Genomic DNA, 15,518 nt, shown 5'->3' on the forward strand with positions numbered 1-15,518 from the left:
TACGCACGTCATTGAAAAGGGAGTCGTCAAAATAATTAATTATTTTGACGACTTCCACGTACATATACATGCTAGATGAGTCATGACATAAAATTAATCATTTTTGTCTACATGATCTGACTGATTGTATTTTGCTCACTCTTCATTTGAAAAACAATAATTATAATAGAAAAGCTGACAGGGTCGCTTTTCTAAATTCCCTCTGCATATCTGAGACTCTCTCCTTCTTGCACTAGTTCAAGTGAACCTATTTTTATATTCGCTGCGTTTGGCACTTGGTCTGCGTGTCTAGAGGACAACATCATCCACAGCTGCGAGAATGCTTTCTACGTCGAAGGTAATTTTACCGCTGTCAACAACTATCACAGTTTTGGCTCTGGTTTAGGCCTACTCCAATTTGATGTAATCTCTGCACCATCTCCAGTTACCCTGGCGATCAGTTTCCTTCTTTGGATGCCGAAGTTTGTCAGCTATCGCAGACGTCCAGGTAATGCCACGTTGCACAGCTGTTCTTTCCTTGGAAGCAATGAGTACAATCGATCACGTACATGTACGCCATTGCCCATTGGAGCTATGACAGTATACGTACAAGTGGAATCCTGACAATTCGAACCCACACTGGCGGGGAAAACTTCTAATTATCCAAACATCTACCCAAAACACAACATAGGTAGACAGGTGTCTAAGATCCGCAGGCTGCGTATAGTGCTCTATTCCAGCGGACAGGGCCAGTAATACAATTCACCGACAGCAACAGTGCAACCAGGTCTTCCCTGCCATTACTCGGAGTTGCAACTAGGTCTTCCCTGCCATTACTCGGAGTTGCAACTAGGTCTTCCCTGCCATTACTCGGAGTTTCGTGTCTGAAAAACACTCATCTGACGCCCCCGTCTGATGAGTGTTTTTCAGACACGAAACTCAGAGTAACGTCAAGGAAGGACCTGGTTGCACTGTTGCTGTTTGTGAATTGCACACCACAATATAATTATAATTATTCCCGTAGCTATGCAGAAGACGTTACTTCAGTAACGTCTGGCGCTAGCCAGGGTCCACACAGCTTTAATTTGGTGTTTGTTTGTGTGTTTGTTTGTTTGTGTCACGCCTGGCGCTATCCCGTATGTGTCCCGTACCGTACCGTACCATCAAACACAGCTGGCCACATACAGCTGACCGCAATATTCAAATAGGGCTTTCAAACGCAAGATCATAACGTGAAGCAACTTGGAAGAATAAATGCGAAGTGTATGGGGAATGCATGTAGGGCGATAGTGCGGGTTCGAATCCCAGGTAAATGCCTAAAAAAAATAGGAGAATTGAAAAATTTATAACATCTCTTTTCTTTTTTTGCCGTCATCAAGGCGGTAGACGGTGTCGTATTACCCTCGATCGTACCTGTACCGTACCTGTCCCGTACCTGTCCCGTACCGTACCGTACATTCAAAGACGGATGGCCACAATGCATATTCAAACAGGGAATTCAAATACATGTACAAGATCATAACGTGAAACAACTTGGAAGAATTAGTATGTATGCGAAGTGTATCGGGGGGGGGGGGGGGGGGGGGGGGGGCGATAGCGCGGGTTCGAATCCCAGGTTATGTCTAAAAACAAAAAGTAGAAACTTATCATCCCTATGCTTTTTTTGTCTAGGCCATCAAGGCAAAAAGCATAGCGTAGGGCCCTGAGCTTCCAAGCTCTCTCGTTATAATATATGGCCGCTAAAGTGCTCGCAGTGTCACACAGAGTTGCAACATGCACTATAGACACAGGTTTTGCGCACTGTAAACTGGCCAATCCCAGCCAGCATGTGCACACTGAACTGATCAGTACAGTGTTCAGTGAACTTGGTACAGTCAGACCTCGCTTATCCGGTCCTCTTTTATCCGGATCCCTCGCCATCCGGAAGAAAATCGTTGGTTACCGATTTACAGCATATGCCATGCATACATACAGTATGTGTGTTTGATTATCCGGTTCCCTCGCCTATCCGGATATTTTTTGTGGAGAACGTTTGTGTGCGGTTAAGCGAGGTCTGACTGTATTACGTTTTGCAAACTTTGAACTATCAGCAATTATCAGACATTATAATTATGGGAATCGCATTGGCTGAAATTGGTCGAATTATCAGGATGCCACCTGTACAGTAGTCGCGTGTCGAAGAACATGGAACCCAAGAACATGCATGGAATACTAAGAAATCCACAGCCTAAAGTAAAAGGGGAAGTCCGGTGAAAAATGAAAATCTCAGGGTCCGTAGAGTTCTGGGCTCTGAGCCGAATGGTCTTTGTCCGAGGAGGCCTGCGGTGCATCATTGGTCAGATACTCCCAATGGAATATGAGCGTGCATTCTACCTCGTACAATGATGGACAGCATGCAGCCAGGTAGCCATGCCGTCTTCTTGTGTGCAAACGTTATCAATGTCCGGAGTGGTTGGATTGGAAACCGATTGTCGCAGCCTCTTTGGCCCAACACCACTCGACCCAGTGTTCCGAACACTAGTACGCACCTTGAGTATTTCATTTCTGCCAATCTTCAGGTTATTCCGGCGTTCAGCCTTTTCTGTGTTGGACTTTTGCGTACGGTGCGTGCATGTCGATGTCCTCACGCTGAACATCGTGCACCGCTGTACCAGTATGCTGTGCTCCTGTACTGTGTGGGGTGTGGTGCTTGTGCTTTCGCTGGTCATGTTTGCACTACTTGTGTGAGTCATGCAGATACGTTGTGCACATGTACCATTAAGTCCATGATGTATACCTGGTTCACAGACTTGTCAGTTTGAGTACTGTATTTCCCCGATTGTGAGGCGCACTCGATTATAAGTCGCACCCCCACTTTGAGGTTTGAACCACATTGTTTCAATACATGCATATATGTAGGATGTCACTCTCGATTGTAAGTCACATCCCCTTCTTTGCCCTTGGAGTTTAGTGTAAAAGGGTGCGACATATATTCGGGGCAATACGGTACACATAGTAGTAATAGTATTTTATTCCCGTAGCTATGCAGAAGACGTTACTTCAGTAACGTCTGGCGCTAGCCAGGGTCCACACAGCTTTAATTTGGTATTTGTTTGTTTGTGTGTTTGTTTGTTTGTTTGTGTCACGCCTGGCGCTATCCCGTATCTGTCCCGTATCTGTGACTACAAAGGCTCTACAGGATTGTACATAACAGCTGTCCACAATATTTGCGGGCTCCTGTATCTGTCCCGTACCGTACCAATATTCGTCGTATTATGCATACGACTCCCTGATGTAGAGTGGGATTTGGAAAGAAATAGGGAGACGAGGAGGAAATTAAATTAGAATAGACGCCGATAAGGTGATAGGATGCGTCAGCATAAACATACTTTGGAAGAGAGATCCCGTCGTCTCCAAAATAAGCGTGAACGAGCGATTCAGTGCCGGTCACAGGAAACGTCGGAAGAGAGATCCCGTCGACTCCAGAACGCTCGTGGTCGGTAGAGTCCGGCGGTACCAGGCAACGTCAGGACAGACATCCCGTTGAGTCCAGAACGCCCGTGATCGGCAGAGTCTAAGCCGGTCCCAGGAAACGTCAGGACGGACATCCCGTCGAGTCCAGAACGCCGTGATCGGCAGAGTCAGCGCCGGTCCCAGTAAACGTCAGGACAGACATCCCGTCGACGCGCAGAAAAATAAAATCTGCAGCCTCTTTTGCCGTCGAACAGGATACGTATTTATATAGGAGACTGTAAAGTTATGTAATGTCCAAATTTCCACGTGAGCAGCAGGTCACTCGCGTTGATTTTTTCGACGTGCGAGCCAAATAACGCGAGCTGAACTTTCGCGTCGCAGACATCCCGTCGACGCGCAGAAAAACTAAATCTGCAGTCTCTTTTGCCGTCGGACAGGATACGTATTTTAGGAGACTGTAAAGTTATGTAATGTGCTCCTCAGGCAACCATGCATTCGGCGTCGTCATTGGCTCAACAGGTCAATGTAGATTGTATTACTACAAAAAGGCCAGAAAATCCGATTCCTGTATTAAAATCAACTAATGTTCGCTGGAGATTTAATTTCGCTGATTTCGCCGCTTGGTACCAACCGGACAAAGTTAATCGCAGGCCAACGTTTGTCATATAGGCAAATGATGCATGATTGAGCAATGGATGCATGTGAGAGCAAAAATACCGATCGATTTCAAATTTGACGTGAAACTGCGCGTCACGTCGGAAATAACGTGCATCTTAACCTCTCTAATCGAGAGGTTTCTATTTCTCATCGGCCAAAATTTGTTGATTTACAATATAAGGAGATACAAATTAAAGAAGGAGCAAAACAAAAGTAGATGATTATTAGAGAAACAACAATCCGCAATAAATTCTGCAAATACTTTTGCCTAACTCATAATATTCAAACCGATTGAAACGTTTTTGCAATACAGTGATGTGACCAATGAACGGAAAAAGACAATTCCATCAGTTCTTATAACATGTACGATGAGCTAGGCAAAAAAGCATAAAAGCATAGCGTAGGGCCCTGAGCTTCCAAGCTCTCTCGTTTTATTATCACATGAACAGGCATTGATGCCTTCTCACCAGACCAATGGTGTGGCTCCTACAAAATGGTGAAGTGTAGTTCAGGAAGGTGTGCTCGGCTTGCTTTGAGAAAGAAATTTAGTTTCCATGGAGTAGTTGGGCCTCATCCGTGCTGCATCGATGAGCCTGCAACTGACCAGTGACCAGTTCGTCGGAAGTTGACGAAATTTCGCACAACTTTCGCTACTCCAGGCCGCTACTGCCAAACCTTACGAACTTTCCTTGTGCACGACCCCCCCCCCCCCCCCTATAAAGTGTCCGCATTGTTCTGTACTTTACGGTACTGGTGTCTGTGTCCTGTGCTGACGACTGTGTCTTGTATCTAAGTACTAGCTCCGAAAGGTTAGTACTAATATTCACGGGGGCTGGCATATCATGGTCGTGTACGGCCGCATACAATTCTGTCGTAGGCGTTAGTGCCAGGCCACAGTACATTAATTTCTCTAAGAAAAGATTTTCCTGTGCTGTCTTCGATTGCTCACACAGGCAGAGAAATTGCAGCGACACATTGAGAGGAAGTCAACACCACCAACAGAAGCAGAACAGCCCAATGTCCGATTCGGTCACACCTTCAGCGATCACATGCTGCAAGTAGCATGGAACAGCGCTGATGGTTGGGGTTCTCCACAGATCGTTCCCTATGGCAACCTCTCTCTTTCCCCAGCCCCTGCCTTGCATTATGCAGTTGAGGTAGGGATAACATAGAACATCTTCAAGTTAGGCTCTTATCATATGGAGAGCGCATGGATGACTGTTGCACGGTGACGGATATGCACATAACCATGATCCAAAGTCATGCATTCTATTTCTCTTCTTGCTGTTGTTTGTGACTGTTGTTGTCGTCGTCACGCTCCCCCTCCTCAGTACCTGTGGTGTCATGGTTGTGTTTCCAGTGTTTTGAAGGAATGAAGGCGTATAGAGGAGCAGATGGAAAAATTCGAATGTTTAGGCCGCTGGAGAACATGAAGCGGATGAACAATTCATGCCGCGTATCTCGCCTTCCAGTAAGCCACGAAGCTCTCTCTCTCTCTCTCTCTCTCTCTCTCCCTCTCTCCCTCCCTCCCTCTCTCTCTCTCTCTCTCTCTCTCTCTCTCTCTCTCTCTCTCTCTCTCTCTCTCTCTCTCTCTCTCTCTCTCTCTCTCTCTCTCTCTCTCTCTCTCTCTCTCTCTCTCTACCCCCTCTCTCTCTCTCTCTCTCTCTCTCTCTCTCTCTCTCTCTCTCTCTCTCTCTCCTCTCTCTCTCTCTCTCTCTCTCTCTCTCTCTCTCTCTCTCTCTCTCTCTCTCTCTCTCTCTCTCTCTCTCGTTGATGTTTTTTGGTTGGTGTTCCAGCACTGATGTGATACACTATCGTATTCTACAATGCTTTGTTGTAGGAGTTCAATGGCGAAGAGGTGGCCACCTGCATCAAGGAGCTTTTGCGTGTTGATCGTGACTGGATTCCATCAGCTCCAGATTGCTGATTGTACATTCGTCCAACAGTAATTGGCACCGAGGTATGCTGCGTTACGTATGGACACATACATGTATACTCTGAAATGTTTTCTGCTGAATTCTCACTTGTTCTAGCTGACTGCTATTGCAGTTGCAGTCTAAGCATCATGTTGTGCAGCTTGGTGTATAACTGTGCCAGCAAGTGGTCTGCATATTTGCTAGCTAGCATCCTTCAACTGAGCCCTGCACTGTCTAATTAGTTTGCTTAGCCATGTAGGTGTCTGACCAAAGTGCTGTGTCTACCCCGTTCTCACAGCCTCACTTGGGTGTGAATGCATCAGGAGAAGCTCTGTTGTACGTCATCACGTGCCCTGTCGGCCCTTACTTCAAGGACGGTGGATTTAAACCGGTTCGTCTTTTTGCTGATCCCAAGTATGTGAGAGCCTGGCCAGGTGGTCTTGGAGCATCTAAACTGGGCAGGTGAGACATGCATTGCTCTTGGTAGTGCAGTACTGTATATGAATGTCTCTGGATGTCTCTGAATGCTGCTGCTCTTGCTCCTGCTGCTGCTGTCCTGCAGATTTATGCATGCTGGCATATGGCATAGCTGCTTTGAGCTGCGTTTGGGCTTGGCGGGTCATTTCTGCGATCGGGTCTTACATATCCCGGCAGGCGATGGATCACATAGATCCACCCATAGAACCACCCAATCCGGTGTCGACTTGCCCATTGTTGTTTGGGTACTATGGTGTTGGTGTTGTCTCCCTTGATACTACTACTTGAAGTAGTACTATGGTGTTGGTGTTGTCTCCCTTGATACTACTAGTACTATGGTGTTGGTGTTGTCTCCCTTGATACTACTAGTACTATGGTGTTGGTGTTGTCTCCCTTGATACTACTAGTACTATGGTGTTGGTGTTGTCTCCCTTGGTGCTAGTACTCCCTGGTGTACACTTCTGAATGGAGACTTGTGTGTGAAACCTGTTCTTCAGACTTCAGAGTACATTGTAGTTTGTGATTCGTACATGGACTCTTATCATGTCCGTCACATCATTGTATTCATGATAATGATTCATTCTTCATACATGTTCCATGATTGGATATTGATCATGATGTTGTTGACAATCTAGAACTCCTACCTACGTGTTTCCCTGTGTTTCCAGTAACTAGGGTCCCACGATTTCACCACAGAAGGAAGCTGAAGCTCGTGACTGTTCACAAGTACTGTGGCTCTTTGGCCCCGAGCAGAATGTAAGATTCAAACTAATGTTTGCTTTGATTACCACTTCAGATCCTGATGGTGCCGGTGATCATTTCGTTGATGCCTGTACTAAAATTGGTACGACGTGGAGATGGTTAGCGTGGCCCCTGCGCTAAGTATGACACGCAAAACACTCAAATTTGTTTTTGGACAAACCAACAAAGCCATAGTTGACCATGATCAGCGTACATGACGTATATCCATTAGTTTGAGGGGGGAATTGCTAACGGGAAACCCCACCGTATGTTTCTATGAGATCCTTCCTCCTGGTCTTCTATGTTGTCATTTCACCATGGCGACCTTGCCTAGTGCTAGCTGATGGTGGGGTTTGGGGGTTTACCGAAGTGTCGTTTGAATGATTTTCTTGTTTCCAGGCTGGCCCATGACACACGCTAGCAACCAGTGTCTACATGAGAGGGCTCTGCAGTAGTCATCCATGCTAACAAAAACATAATAATATGGCTGTACTGGTGCCTGACACATTCTTCGTGCACAATTATTTCCTCACTGGTGCCTCACACAGACATGTCACACATGTGACAGACATGTACAATTACTGCACTGGTCAGTTTATTTTTTTATGGTGTTCGTGTATGTGTGTAACTAATTATTGTGTGTGTGCTGTGTGTGTGTGTGTTCTGTGTTGTACTTTGTTGTACTACTTGCAATGTTGTAGATCACAGAAGTTGGAACGATGAATATGTTCATGTTCTGGGTGAACAAAGCAGGTGGTAAGCTGTCTACCGTATTCTCCGAATATAAGTCACACCTTTTTACACTTACCGTAAAGTCGTGGATAAAAGCCGGGCTTATAAGCGTATAAGCCACTTTCTGCATCAGGCTTTAATGCAAACCAGGCTTCATGTGCAAACCATGCTTATATGCACCACTGATATTTTTTGCCAGGCTTGTATGCACGCTTCTACGCGCGACATGCGTAGATCTACCACTGACTACCGGTATGGCGGCAGTTTTACTATGCACCGTACATAGCGCATGCGCTCTTGACCTACCCGATCCGCGCTTGCATAGAAGCCAGGCTTCTACGCGCGACAGGCCTATATGCATTTGACCCGTTTGATTTTCAGGCTTCTATCCGCGATGTGCTTGTATGCAAACCCGGCTTTTATCCGCGACTTTACGTTAACTTCAGGGCCAATAAAGGGGGTGTGACTTACAATCGAGCCCCTCCCCCCCCTCGCTAGTGGTCATGGTTACCCACATGACTGATGGCAAGAGTTCATAACTAGGGATATCAGCGAACGCACTGCGCAGCCCATCTGCGCAGGTCAGCCTGGCCCATCTACACGCGGCCGACAAGAAAACTCATGAACCCTTTCATTTTTTTGCAAAATAAATCGTGCGAAGAAGATGCACGGAATGGCTGAAAACTAGGCTGAGGAATAGTAGCATACAGAGACTCTCAAACAAATTCATGGTCCATCGCTTCTGACAATGGCAGCGAAGACATCAGGGAGCTGATTGCAGCAACTCTCTACCAAGCGCGACGCTGGTTACTCACCAGGGCAGGGCGCTTCCATCGCGCAAGAAATGGCCGCGAGCGAGAAATACAAGTCCGATTTTGGAACGATCCAACCAGGGAAATTCCTTGAAAATTGGCCTGAACACCTCTCATACTGGTGTTTCACGATGTGCAAACTTTCAGAGAAATCGACCGGGAGAACGTGGTGAGTACGTGGGTCCTCGAGTATCGCGTATGATTTGAATGGTCGCGGGGAGAGAAGAACAGTAATTTTACGACTCCCAGCGGTGCAAACAGATCGCGGCCATGTTTTCTCTGTCGGCCGCGATCACGTTCAAAAAATCGATGACGCAATGCATGCGCAGAGGCCTGCGCAGTGCGTTCGCTGACATCCCTATCATAACCCCCAAGAGTGTGCAACTGGCATTCACCCAGCGCTCGGCGAAATTCCTACATTACTTCAGGCGCAACTTGTCATCCGAGGTAAATTTGGGCTCCTTGCGATTTCTGGAAACTATACCCGGAACCGCTCCTAACTCAAGGCTGTAGCTTCGACATTTCGAAGCTTTGTTTGAAGACATTTCGGACGTACAAGTCGTACTTTCTCAAAAAAAAAAAAAAAATTTCTCCAAGAATCCCATGGATGTGCCCCGGACATCGACAGGAAGAAGTAATAAGGACGCTGTCAATGATAGCTTGGTGAGGAAGTGTAGCTTGGTGAGGAAAACATATTGCATTGCCGTCAAGGATAATCATTCTGATAGCTGTGCAACTGAGCCGATGCTCCTTCGACTCATTCTCAATTTCCTCAATCATTTGAAATTATCTTCGAGGAAAGCACCGGAAATATGCCGAGGGCCCCGGGAAGAAATATTTGTTGAAGAGACTGACTGCACTGGCGAAAGAAGAAGGCGATGAAGAGTCACCATTGGCATCGAAAAATAGTTGTGTCTTTGGGATCGCGCGCGTTGTTTCACTTCTCGATCCGGGATTCAGATCAGAATCGCAGTTTAGGCAGTTTACCCGAAGGAAGCATCCGAGTTTGACTGCAAATGTTAGAAGAATTCATCGGCATGACTCGTCGCACTACAACAAAAAATTAATGATGCAGTGAAGGAATTCCGCCGAGCGGGCCTCCATACAGGGACTGATCAGGAGTTACACACTCTTGGGGGTTATGAACTCTTGCTGATGGGCATGATGTTTTCCAAATAATCTGTAATTGTTTTTGTAATTTGGCTCAACATCTGAGTTAAATTGTTTTTGTGTGTTTGTTTTTGTGTGTGCAGAAAAGGAACTGGTCACACCTCCGCTGAATGGATTAATCCTGCCCGGTGTAACGCGTGCATCTCTTTTGGCACTAGCACAGTCATGGGTGAGTTTAATATGTCCAGATGTCATGTGCCGCTCGCTGGCCGCGGCTATCAACAAATACTTGTATTAATAACTGTAAATCTCACCACCTGTGCTGCTGCCTTGGTGTCCCTTGTTGACTTTACTGTCACTATCCCTAATTCCCTATTGTTCTTCTTCTGAAGGGTGAGTGCAAGGTCACTGAACGTGACTTCACAATGAAGGACATCGTGGAGGCCAAGGCTGAAAATCGGTTGATTGAGATGTTTGGAGCAGGAACAGCATGTGTTGTATCACCTTTTGGAAGCATTCTCTATGAAGACAAGGTCAGTGATGCCCATGGCTTTTGCTTTCTGTCTGGATTGTCTTTCCTGATTCCTAATTCCTAATTCTTACTTTGAAGTACATGTACAAGTACTTGGATGTGTAACCCATTGGAGCATACCAATAATATTATCTTCCTTCAGAGAACAGTTGACAAACCAGACTTTTGTCTCACCTTTCTTCAAGTGCGGCTTGGTGTGTGTCAACAAATGTACTTCAGTGCCTGAACTGCTGCCTGGATTCAGGCGCTTCCTCGATAAAACAATGGAAACTCGTGTTGATCAAGGCTCCAGATATCTATCAGTGTGAAGGAAGGGGCTGGTGGCATTGCAGGCATGCTTAGTACTTCGAAGTAGTATGGTGATGGTGATGATACGTGTTCATGTACAAGTACATGTATTACATGTAGTACCATACTAGATGTGTTTAACATGTGTGACTTCTCCTTTATCTGTATTGCAGATTATCGAAATCCCAACAATGGATACTGGAGCCCATATTGCACGCAAGTGTCTCAAATCTCTCACTGACATTCAGGTACAATAATGTGTTCTCTGTGGCCCTGGGGATGATGCTGCTGCTGCTGCTGGCCCTGGGGATGATGCTGCCTTTGCCGATGCCTCTGCCACTCCTGCTGCTACTGCTGCTTCTACTGCTGATGCTGATGCTGCTACTACTGATGCTGATGCTGCTGCTGCTGCTACTACTGATGCTGCTGCTGCTGCTGCTGATGCTGCTGATGCTGATGCTGCTGCTGCTGCTGCTGCTGGCACTGGTGATGCTGCTGCTGGCACTGGTGATGCTGCTGATGCTGCTGCTGCTGGCACTGGTGATGCTGCTGATGGTGAGAACTTGCACCCTGTGCTACTAGATACAATGTATACATGTGTCATGTGTGTGGTGGTGGGGGGGGGGGGGGGGGGGGGGGCAAGAGGAGGATGATCCGTTGTGCTGTCTCTTACTTGAGATACTTTCTACACACTGTTTTACCAATACCAACATGACATGATGTCATGCAGGCACTCCGCCTTGCCCTGAGTTGAAGGCATGCATGCTCGTTTCAAAGTCCGACAGAGTCATGTGCATTCTAGTTGTTGTGAACCCTCTGGTTCTCTAAAGTGTCAGGAACGAACGACCACACGGCACGAGGACAACTATTTATTATCAACAGTGTATTTCACTTCCATCGACTAATAATAATGAATAACTAACACTAAAACCACCAGGTAGTTATATCGTGAAAATGACAGCGTATATGAGAAAAGCATACACATACAACATACAACTACAGCGCACACAGCAAACCGCACATAGCGCGTGTAGCGTATGCCACGTCGTAAACATCAGCGGTACGGCGGAGCCGGGATACAACTGCATTGAAACGAACACAATGTCACAAGCGCGAAGGCCTTTCACTCTCGAGAACTTGTGGTTTCGCAACATTCTCCCCACCAAAGGGCTTCTAACCGCCGTACAACAACTCACAAGTCAAAAAAAACGACCGGGGCTCCAACTACACGCCCAGAACGAGTCATCCGCTGCTGTGGCGGTGGCCAAGGTGGAATATTACTACTGCTCACCATTTCTGCCAACTGAGCAATGGTCTGCGGACTCGCGCACTTCAGATCAAGCTCTAACGTTGGCTTCACGAGAGCACATACCGGAATGACTGCGGAGCTACCCAGGATCGTGATGGCGAACTTATCCATCCGCTGTTGGGTTGATTCCGCACCGAACGGCTTCACCTCAACATTCTCAACTCCAACGTGCTCTGCATCGATTGCGGACACCAATGCTGCAGTCACAAATGACACCTTGGCACCCGAGTCCTGCAACACGCGAAGCTTGCCGCTGTGGGATGTCACACACGAAACGGTTACCGGTCCACTTCGACGTGGGGCGGACGCTGCACCAGACAACACACAACCGATAATTTCACCAAGCTTGCCGATCTTGGCTGTCACACACGACACAGTCACTGGGCCACTGCCTCGTGGGGCGGACGCTGGACCAGATAACATACATCCGATCTCCATGTTCCACACAGTCTCGCCGCTCACTTCGTCCGTGCTAACCAGTATCGCCCTTCTCATTTCCTCGGCTTCTACGCCTTGCGCTTCTACGTCTTGCGCTTCTACGCCTTGCGCCTCTACGTCTTGCGCCTCTACGTCTTGCGCTTCTACGTCTTGCGCCTCTACGTCTTGCGCCTCTACGTCTTGCGCCTCTACGTCTTGCGCCTCTACGTCTTGCGCCTCTACGTCTTGCGCCTCTACGTCTTGCGCCTCTACGTCTTGCGCCTCTACGTCTTGCGCCTCTACGTCATGTGCCTCTACGTCTTGCGCTTCTACGTCTTGCGCCTCTACGTCTTGCGCCTCTACGTCATGTGCCTCTACGCCTTGCGCCTCTACGTCTTGCGTCTCTACGTCTTGCGCCTCTATGTCTTGCGCTTCTACGTCGTTCGGCCGAGACTCCAGCTGCTTCTGAGCGTCTCCGACTGATGTCGCCATGCACTGTACCGACGCAGTGGGCCTTGGATCTGATCCTCCCACTGGCTTCAAATACTCCTCTGACCGCTGCTTGTCTGTAAGCAAAGTCTTCCACGCCTTGTCCGACGTCCTTCTGAGCGAGGCAAGCAAATCTCGCTTTGCTTCCTAATATGTACTGCTGGCGATGCGCTCGTTCATCTTCTTGAGCTTTTCGTTAAACTCTGTGCGGAGCGCACCCTCTTGCCGTCTAGCACTGCGCTCTTCAAACTCCAAGGACTGTCGGAGCCTTTTCTTCACATGTTCCCTCAACTCATCGCCTTCCAATCCTAACAGAATTCCATTGGCGATAAAGCGGGCTTCAATGATCCATAGTTCCTGTGCCATGCTCGCTTCGTATCCTGGCGTGGTCGCCAAATGTTGTGAACCCTCTGGTTCTCTAAAGTGTCAGGAACGAACGACCACACGGCACGAGAACAACTATTTATTATCAACAGTATATTTCACTTCCATCGACTAATAATAATGAATAACTAACACTAAAACCACCAGGTAGTTATAGCGTGAAAATGACAGCGTATATGAGAAAAGCATACACATACAACATACAACTACAGCGCACACAGTAAACCGCACATAGCGCATGTAGCGTATGCCACGTCGTAAACATCAGCGGTACGGCGGAGTCGGGATACAACTGCATTGAAACGAACACAATGTCACAAGCGAGAAGGCCTTTCACTCTCGAGAACTTGTGGTTTCACAACACTAGTAATAGTACACTATATTGGCAACGGGGGGGGGGGGGGGGGGGGGGGGGGGGGCAGCGTCATTCAACCCTTCGTTTTCTACAATCATGTTTGTTTCCATTCAGCTAACTTGCACATTCCATTGTTTCTGTTTTGTTTGCTCTGCTGTTCCCTGCACTTTCAGTACGGCCGTGTCAAGCATGAATGGTCAGTAGATATTGATGAGTAATCATCCGCCTTGTTGGCACTCAGCAGTCATTTCACTCGAGTTTTCGGTCAGGATTATTTGTGCTAGACGTAGAACACTCCATTTGTCAATATGTTTTAACCACTTTCAGAGATGTGTCCTGTTTAACCGTTGCCGGTTCAACGTCAGAGATGTACAATTTCAATTTGCCTCACACTCTTTATTTACAACGTTTGTAACCTTTCTTACTAGTGCCTTCCTGGTTGCTGCTGCTGCTGCTGCTGCTGCTGGTCTTTAGGTAGTTAGCAGACACAGAGATAGTCACTGAGACAGGCCCTGAGATAGGCGTACTGTCCTGTGTTCACAGTTCACGGTTACTGCTGTCGTTATTGAGTAGGGGTGAAACGAGTATATCGAATACTCGAGCGCTCACTCGAAACTTTGAAACGAGCGAGTACTCGTTTCGCAAAATACTCCGAAGTATCCAATGTACAGTGTATTGTGCGCATGTACATCAAGCATTTCTGTTACTCTGACTGGTACAGATGGCCCACGCAAGCGCAAAATTATTGCTTGTCCCTACTTTAACCAGCAAAAGACAGTAGTTCAAACTATTTCCTGGACTAGGCTGCATGCAAGACTACATGTGTATCGGGTGTACTACGTTCGGTGTTGCGAGAGCGTATGCAGTGCATTGTTCAATGTTGTCAGTAAAACGCTCATACTCGCTCGAATACTCGCTCGTTTTTTCAAAGAGTACTCGAGTCCCCAATTTTGGCACTCGTTTCACCCCCAATAATAATCTGCAGAGAAATATTTTTGTTTTAGCTATCATGCCCCTGGCTAGTCATGTGATCTGGTGTCTACGCTGCCCTTGCTAGCATTCCATTCATTGAGCATTGGGCATCAGCCTTTGACCAGAGCACAAGTAAATTTCAGTGGGACCATTGTCACTAGGTTTAGGCCTGTTTTGGAACTCCACTCTAAATAAAGCCAAACAACAACAACAACAAATCAGCCTAGGTCCTGGTCACTACTGTAGTAGCAGCATGTGAAATGCACCTGCTTGTCAAGGTCTTTTCTTGCTTCTTGCTCTGTAAGTAGCTATTTGCCTTAATAATTTTAATTTTAGAGCCAGTATGGTGCAAGTCATGATAATGTTACTTGTACTATGGTGATGATAATGATGACTGTGGAAATGTAGTGTATGTGATGAGGACTGGAACAGTGTACATGTATCACTGGAACAGTGTACATGTATCACTGAAGCAGTCTTCAGAACTTCTCAACTAGGAACATCTGACTGCTTGTGGCAAGAACAAAAAATGAACATGATGCTGTTGGCCAGGGGCATGTTATGTAGGGGGGGGGGGGTATCAAGAGTATAGTACAATCATAATGCACTGCAGGTGTCGGTGGGGGAGTACCTGACTATTATATTAAATAGTGTACATGAAATCTATGTGCGAAGCTGGATACCTACTTAGGGCATGTTCGATTGATAAGGATCGGGACCCAGATCTCAGATCCGTTGGATCCTTCAGTCAACTGGACACTGTTTTTGGGCCTTGACTGTTGCCATGTTGACGAAGTAATAAAAAGTCGTACTCACCGCGCCGTTGGTTGTACAAAAAGTCAACAAGCTCTATCTCGATCCACGTGTGCGTACCAGAATGTGTCCGAAAACGATT

General features: G+C 47.0%; 1 non-coding gene and 1 pseudogene across 1 annotated transcript; both read left to right on the plus strand.

Moving 5' to 3' along the window:
* The first annotated feature begins 226 nt into the window (after positions 1–226).
* On the plus strand, positions 227–14,990 carry LOC135805844 (branched-chain-amino-acid aminotransferase-like; annotated as a pseudogene).
* Positions 7,296–7,396, plus strand: LOC135807232 (U6 spliceosomal RNA). The gene has a single exon (XR_010551522.1). It is a non-coding gene; the product is annotated as a U6 spliceosomal RNA (small nuclear RNA).
* Positions 14,991–15,518: the final 528 nt, after the last annotated feature.

This window comes from Sycon ciliatum, chromosome 1 (assembly GCF_964019385.1).
Source record: "Sycon ciliatum chromosome 1, ocSycCili1.1, whole genome shotgun sequence".
NCBI classification, from domain to species: domain Eukaryota; kingdom Metazoa; phylum Porifera; class Calcarea; order Leucosolenida; family Sycettidae; genus Sycon; species Sycon ciliatum.